This window comes from Nilaparvata lugens, unplaced genomic scaffold (assembly GCF_014356525.2).
Source record: "Nilaparvata lugens isolate BPH unplaced genomic scaffold, ASM1435652v1 scaffold3552, whole genome shotgun sequence".
Classification (NCBI taxonomy): Eukaryota; Metazoa; Arthropoda; class Insecta; order Hemiptera; family Delphacidae; genus Nilaparvata; species Nilaparvata lugens.
The window spans coordinates 1-8,617 of record NW_024090426.1 but is presented as its reverse complement, the minus strand read 5'-3'; the positions used below and the strand labels follow the sequence as shown (position 1 = coordinate 8,617).

At 34.4% G+C, this 8,617-nt stretch overlaps 1 long non-coding RNA gene across 1 annotated transcript; it reads right to left on the bottom strand.

Annotated features, from left to right (window-relative positions):
* Nucleotides 1–1,824: 1,824 nt before the first annotated feature.
* Nucleotides 1,825–8,077, bottom strand: LOC120355615. Its single transcript, XR_005573688.1, has 2 exons — nt 7,831–8,077; nt 1,825–2,696 (listed from the first exon to the last, which is right to left on the bottom strand). It is a non-coding gene; the product is annotated as an uncharacterized LOC120355615 (long non-coding RNA).
* Nucleotides 8,078–8,617: the final 540 nt, after the last annotated feature.

Here is an 8,617-nt window from a genome sequence, read left to right as displayed (position 1 = left end):
CATTTCCATTGAATAATGATTCAGACAGTAAACTTGAATTTAAAACTTTAATGTAGACATGATACCATACTAAATTTCAAGGAAAATGTTCATCCATTAAATAAATATATGGTGATTATTCTAAAAAATTAAATGCCAGATTACATGAAAACTATGGAGGAATCAGAATTTACCTTGAAAAATAGAATAGGTACCGTTGTTGTGGTAGTACTGATGTATGTATTTTTGGGACACTCTGTATGAGTTGATAAGCTACATAATCAGCATTCTGAGAATTGATTACCGAGAAATTTTATATTTTACTCATAATAACCTATTAAGTTATCCCACTTAACTGTACATTTCATATTTTACAGGACCAAGAGCAGAGAGACTACGCCTCATGAAGCTCAAATCGAGGACGATAGCAGTTCAAAGTAAAAATATATAATTAGTTATAAATTGAAAGTTCAATTTTTGTAATATTTAATAAAAATCATTGCATTTTATTGAAAATAATGTTTCTTATTTACATTTTTTGCTCATAATGATATACTATGAAGTTAAGCTTTAAAGAAAATAAACTATATTCAAAGTAATAATTGATGTGTTACTCAGATGTATAATCAGCTGTAAATGAACTGTATTCCATTTGAGTTGTTGAAAGCATAGAGGGCTGTTTGAACTATATCAGATTTGATTTAATTCATCAAATGGCAAGTGACTCATGCACTGCTCCCTCTCAGGACAGTCTGCAAGCTGTTATTGGTTAGCTGAGGTCAATCTCGACTCAATCAATACAGCTACAGAGACAGCTTATAAACTGCCCTGACAGAAGAGAATGAATAAGTAATTTGCCATTCACAGAATTTTAAGGAATATTTCAAATTGAATATATATGGATTTCATCCATATACAAAATGTATGGATATCCACTGAGTATAGAAATGGAGTATTAAGGCAATAGTAAGATTGTAGCATTAGTTTGGAAGAATAATTGAATCATGAATAATAAGAATTACAGATTTATTTCAAATTCTGAATGAAATTTGGATTATGATTTAGCATTGATATTGGATTGCACTGGCCTTGAATCAGATTCATGCTTCGAAGCTGAAATAAGCTTACTTCAAGAAGGCAGTATGCCTTGAATCAGGATTGATTCACTCTAAACGTCCAGCTTGAATCAGACTCTAATTGAGCTAGAATCACAATAGAATCGAGCTCGCATTTCGTCAAAGGTGTGCCAGGTGGCCTTGAATGGGGGGATTGCATCCAGCATGCGTTTCAAGCCTGAGTCGAGACTGCATCTCAATCCTGATTCGACTGTACATCTCGGGCCGAATCGAGCTAGCAACGCGACCTTGATTTTAGCTCGCAGCACCCGCCTGATTTGAGCCTGCATTTCGAGCTCGAAACTAGCTAGAACGATGTATAAACGGACTCTAGGAATTAACTCATTTCGAGCTAAACGCATGCGAATGGAATCTTGAATCAAGCCCTCACGTTTGACAAAACGAGCTTGTTTTGATTTCGATTCAAGTTGATTTTGCTTATAGGGATAGTACTTAGATTTTCTGGTGCTAAATTACCATATTATCATGTGACCTTTGTTCATGATGGTTTGTAATTGACTGTGTTTTTGTCATTTGTCTATTGCAAAAAGAAGAGAAAATGTGGTGGAATGGGTTGGATGTGAATTGTCGGCCAAATATTATCATGAACAGAATTAGGTATTGTACCTTTAGAACCTGTTTGATACTTGTTTTTATTTTGTGATGTAGAGTCTACATTTCTGATTTTCACTTGTGAAAATAGTCACGTGAAATAGAATAAGTACACATGTTGGCAATACAATAACCAATTTATTGAACAGTCATATATTTCTTAAAATAGCAGCTTACAATAATTAAAAACCCTACAATAATTTATGAAGAGTGATGAGTAATAATGTCAAGTTCTTGGAATATTGCAAATCTGAAGAAGTGAAGGCTACAAATATTTCAAAGTATTGGTGAGTATATTCATAATACTGTACTTCCTTTAGTAAATAATTATTTTGATAAAACTTGCAGGAATCTCTGAAAAAAATTCAATTTTTATTCCATCCCAAACCGTATAATTCAACTCAATTATTGTAGAGCAAACAAAAACCGTATTGTAACTGCGGGATACCGTTTTATTAGAAACACAATAATAATCCACATAATTACCTCTCCAATTAATTCCAAAACCTCACCTGACTTCTCACTACCTACGGTGAGATTCACTTCAACCTGACAGTACTCAGTATTCCTCAGGTATGCTTCAAATTGAATCAATGCTGATAGTATAGGGTGAATCTGTGTACTACTGAGAATGGCGGTCCTTTAGAATTTGGTGCTCGTGACTTGTAGTTGACTCTCTCCGCTCGTAGCGCTTGGGTTAAACACTTCTTTGGTAGCATTTTTCAGCGCTTCTTTCTTGTTAACCACAACTTTTTTCAGGGCTGTTTTCGTGTTGTTTTTCATTACTTTCGTAGTGTTTTCCAGAGTTTTCTTTGTGTCACTTCAGAACACTTTTTTCTTACCCTTGTGGATCGCTTTCTTGACAGCCACTTGTGCCAGGTCATTTTTCGAAGTTTTTTAGTTTCTTGACTTTGATGTCGTCATCAGTGTCATCCCCATCATCAGTCGGTGTCCTGTCTTCCGGTTTTTTAGTAGCTTTCAGTCGTTGATCTAGAAACACAAGAAAATAATAGATCAGTTAACATCAACATTAGGCTATTTGTAATTCAATGTTGGTTTATTACTATTGCAACATATTGTGAATTGAAAGTTTTTAAATGGGTACTTGAATTTCTATTACTTAACGCTTGTATAAAATTTCTTTTCTTCAGAGCCTTTGATTGGAGTATGTTCAAGCTCCAAAAAAGGGTATAAGAGCAATTAAAGGTATTATAACTACACAGTCCTGTAGAAATCACTTTATAGAACTAGGCATACTAACCGTTCCCTCTATTTATATCTGTAAGGTAATTATGCATGTTAAACTAAAATAAAATAAAAGCTATGTCTAGAAATGCTTATACACATAAATACAAGAAATTGAGGAGATTCTGCTTCACTGTATCACAGAACAGCTCTTTTTGAAAAAACCCAACATATATGAGCCTTAAATTTATTAAAAAGCTTAAACTAATTTGAAAAATTGTGAAGATGTCCATGTTTTTTAGGAGTTGAAGAGATTATTGATGGTTGGAGTGTTCTATATCACGGCAGAGTTTGTGTGTAAAGAGAGTTTTGTGTGATTTTCTTCTCCTTTTGGTGTTACCGTATGTGTTATAAATTTTGACAATTCCTATTCTCTGATAAGAGTCTTTAAGAATCTATTGAAAACAAACAAATTTAACCGCGTTAAATGTCATCGCATTGTCCAATTCAATCACTGGTCTCGATAGATAGATAACGTAATTTAATCGCAGATGAATTTAATAGACGTACGTGCATCCGAGAGATGATGTTTTAATCAATTTCAAATAGATGTATTTATATGGAAATTGACGCGACATCAACAAATCACAGACCAAATTACTCTCAGAATATCCAAGATTATGGAAATTCATAATAAATATACACTTACAATATAAGTCTGACAATTTAATTTTTATCATATTGAAAATGATAGATGTAATTTGATAGGTTTATAATTCATATTGTATAATGACTTACAGAAAATTTGAATTCGAAATTTTGAATAAAAATTTCAACTCTATTAAGTGTAACCTTCTAAACAACAATAGAATAGATCATTAACTGATCTACTGCCAGTTGCAAGCACGTCTATCAAATTTAACTACAGTTAAATGACATAATCAATACCGTCAGTGGCGTATCCAAGGGGGGATATGGGAAAAATCTCCCCCCACCCGAAATAGAACCTAAATTAGCATCTAATGCCATATTTTAATTTTATTGTTCTATGTAAGTCGAGAAATATATAAGGGATGAGAGTATAGCACTGCACAATAGCAATGATAATAATTATGAGATATTTTCTTATAGACAGTAAGTGATTTAGTGCGTACGGACTAGGTGTGGTAGCAGGGGATAGAGAAATTACAGATAGCATTTATCGTAGTCGGGGGGACACATGCTTCTAATATTTGAAAAAAAGGTTTAATTGGGATATCTATAATATTGAATGCATGTTGAATATACGTTCAAGGCATTGAATATGGTATGTAATAGACTGCCTAGAAAGCAAGCGGAGAAAATAATAGAGAATAGGACATCTTGGTTTAAGGAATGGATACGTTGGGATGAGAAATATGGATGTAGGTTGGCGGGATGAGTGATAGACAGGAATGAATGGAAACGAGAGCTCGAATTGTTGTGTGAGACAATGAAAGAGGAAAATGTTATGTCTAGCTTACAAAGAGCAACTTCTGTGCAATTTCATAGCCTATATATCCTACTGGACAAGGAAAAAGGAAGAAACTATCTGAAACTGAACTTTGTAAAAAGACGATGGGCTGCATACTCAAGGCACGTGGCGCGCTGCTAAATTTGAACTTTGGTAGTGGGAGGGAAGAGGCACAATGACAATGCTCTATGTGTGATTTGAGACAGAGAGAGGACATAAAGCATTTCCTAGGGGTTTGTCCAGTTCTAGTGGGGGTACGGAAAATGTATCTGAGCATAAACATACTAACAGATTCGGAGATGATAGAATGGTTGAATGGAAAAGATTGGAGTATGCTAGCGCGGTATGTGGAAAGGGCAGCTTCTGTTAGAAATGAGTTAATAAGGGAGTTCAATTATTAAAATAATAGTATATTTCAGTTTATTGAGTATATTTATTACTAGTTTTATTACTATTTATTACTTGGTTTATTCAGTATATTTATTCACTTGTATGTATTTTTCGGTTTCAAGTAAGTTATTTTTTCTGGAAAGATTAATTGATTTTTTTTTATTGTGTTTAATCATTTGCATGTGTGTAAACTTTTGCATTATTTTGAAATTTTTAGTAGATGGAAATGAAATGTATACAGTATAATTATGATAGCATGATACCGACTCCTGGCATACAATCTTTCGGGCTATGTCAAAACTTTTGCCCTGTGTTACATTTCTGATATACATTCTCTTGTAGTGTTTGGTTTTATTGTTGTATTATGTAAATAAAGGCATTTTCAATTCAATTCAATTTATAGCGATAATAAGTGTAGAATTTGGTGTAACAGTGGTAGAGGATTGTCGGCCGAATTTGCAATAAATAGCGGCGTAAAACAAGGCTGTTTAGCCTCGCCAATTTTATTCTCCCTATTTATACATGATCTTTCCGATTATATAGGTGGAGGAGTATCTGTGGGGAACCTAGATTTAAATGGGCTCATGTATGCTGACGATGTCGTTATATTAGCCGATACCCCGATTCTCTTGCAAAAATGATAAATAGATTAAGAAGTTATTGCATTAAGTGGAACTTAGTTGTAAATATGGAAAAATCCAAAATTGTTGTCTTGCGGAAGGTGGTAAACTTAGAAGAAGTGAAAAATGATTCTATGGAGATGAGGTTGTGGAGGTTGTTAATCAGTATAAATATTTGGGGGCAATATTCACGTCCTCCCTGTCACTAAAAAGGCATTGGGATGATAGGAAAACAGCGGCGAGATATGGTATTAATAGTATGTGGAGAAGCCTAATCCAGAATGAGACAGTTCCCCTTTCAGCCAAGTGGCATGTTTTTAGTGCGGCATGTGAGTCTACAGTGACATATGCAGCGCAAGTGTGGAGCTACTTGCATAGTGACCGAGTAGAAAAAAATCAAAAATATTTCATTAAAAGATTATTTGGCCTTCCCAAGAATACCCCTGACTATGTGATCTATTAGAGTGCGGTATGGAGCTGATGTGGATCTATACTTTGAGAATTCATATGAATTATATTTAATAAAGTATTCAATATGCCAGAGAGTCGATATCCACGTAGAATAACGTATGAATTCTTTGTCAGGAAATGCGGTTGGTATAAGGTTTGGCTAAGTCTCTGTCAGCGCTATGATATAACCATAGAATGGTCTGATAGCACAATTCAAGTGGACAGATGGTTGAATTGCATGAATCAAATGCTGCTAGAAGTGAAGCAGAGAACTTGTATTGCATGGAGAGAGCGAGCTGATCAGTCAGTATATCATAGTATGTACTCTTCTTTACTGGTAGACTTAGGAGATCGCACGTAATTGAAAGACTCTTACAAGAGGAGTGTCATAAAAATATAATTTTTAGAGCTAGAGCTTCCATTCTGCCGCTAAACTTCAGACCAGATAGGGAGGAGAATAGGCATATATGTTCCTTATGTAACAGTAGAGAGCCTGAGAGATTGGTCCACTTCATGGGTAAGTGTAAAGTACTAGGGGCGATAAGACAGGCGTGGTTTCGTTACACATATATGAGTGAAGATACAATAATTAGTTATTTGAATGGTAGACATTGGTATTGGTACAACCTTGATGGGTATCTTAGGGATGCTCTGCGTTATAGGGAATGGTTGGTGAGTAAATTCAACAGCTAAGATTGCATAGTTTTCTTTTAAATACTAAGAAATTACTTTTAATTTAGGTACTTGAAACTTAATTTTCTTGTCAGTTGAATGGTCAGACTAGATTAAATTATGTTCTTCCACTCAAGTCAGCTTGATAATGTTTGATTTGAACAAGAAATTGCATTATAATTATTATTTTTTATGTAAAACATACTATTTTGCTATGAAACATTATCTAAATCAACAAATTTTTCTTAGTGTACATGACAATAATTTATCCCTATTAGTGAAATAGTATTAGTGTAGTATTGAGGTGTTCAAATTGACCATGACAGGATAGATGGGAATAAACAGTAGTTGAGAAAGATTAAATAAAATCGAGACTTTTTTCGGCTAGACGAATCAGTGTTGGAAGTAGAACGTTTCATTTCTGGTGATGAGATAAGAATCGATGCAGCGATACTGTTATAGTTTGGTTATCTAAGTTGTGAAAAATACCGTACGCCTAAATGTGGTCTGTGTTGAGAATAGAATTGAAGAATAAAATTGATTAGCAAGACGAAGGTCAAAACTCAGATAAGGTAGTTATTGAAAGTGTATTATAGAGTAAACAACTCGACTGACAGCTTCTGCCAAGTCTATGATGATTTTTGTAAAATAAAGTTTTTAATATTGTACTTATTCTTATGAAATACATTGTGAAATGCTTTTGTGCATTATTATGTATTTGCTTTGTTCAAATAAATCATCTATCTATCTATCTATCTATCTATCTATCTATCTATCCAGTGTTTGTCAGTTTGGTGAAAGAGTAAGCATTCCTGACTAGCAATTAGGAGGTATCAGGTTCGATTCCCAGACTGGCAAATAATTTTTGGATAGTAGCTCTCATCGACTTTCCATCTAGCTGTTAACCCTGTTGTCAATATTTGCAGTAGCAGACGCCTCCGGGGTGATTTATAGCATTTAATTGGATTTTGGTTTAATGAGAATTATCATTAATTAATTACCATTAGAATAAATGCAATTTCTCATAATTTCCATCTATGGAATGATTTTTATTATTATTAGCGTATGGCATATAGCATATGGCCATATATAATGGCAATACGCACACAAATACATAGGTAGTCAAAGAAAAGTCTGGTCATGAGACCGTTGTCAGGTTAATAAAATATTGTAAATATATTGAATTTGATGTCGAGCTTGTCAATGTAGTGTAAGGATTGTGAAAAAGCCGAGATAAAATCATTTAAATCACCTTGTAGGCACGAATATTACAATTTTCTGATATTACAATTTGTGAATGATAATAGCAACTGACCTGAAACTCATAGTCGACTCCGGCCTGGAGGTTAGCTTCCTGTGCAATCTGGCCACAGAACTCCTTGTTTTCTTGGCAAAAGCCTCGAGATCATTTGACTGGCTTCTCCTTATTCCTTCTGTCTTCTTTTCGTCTCATATCGGCCGCAAACGTCGGGCTTCCATTCACCCAGGGCTTGCCACTTCTGTTTAAATGTATCGGCTTCTGTCCGTCGGGGCGATGTACTTAGCTATGGAAAAAAGATAATATTTATGAGAAAATCAACAACGATTAAAACGAATTCTAATTTATGAGGGGCTCATTTACATTTCATAAATATTGAATATTAGTTGAAAAATCAGCAATATAGGTGCATCAGTTTCCGATTTTTGTTTTAGTTGCTGTATTTGTTTCATAATAAAAGCTTCTCTTTTATAATTGAAAAAAATAGTAAATAATGTAAATACTTGAATTAATTAATTAAATTTATGAATAATAAATCATATTGGAATTAATAATCATAAGTCGAAGCTTTAAGAAAAACTAAATGAAATGAGAGTTACAGTATGAATGTGAAGGGACATCAAGGGTACAAACACACTGAAGGCGGAGCGGAGTGTGGCATTGAGGAGCGTCGTGAACAATATCATGTAAGTAATAAGACGCATCACACTGGAAGCGTCTATTCACGGAGCGTAGCGTCACAGTGCGAGTGCCAGTCTGGTCTACTCTTGTTCTCTTCTACTCTACTCTTCTAGCGCTTGACGCTTCCTGTGTGTATCATGAACGCTCTGACCCCGCCACGCCA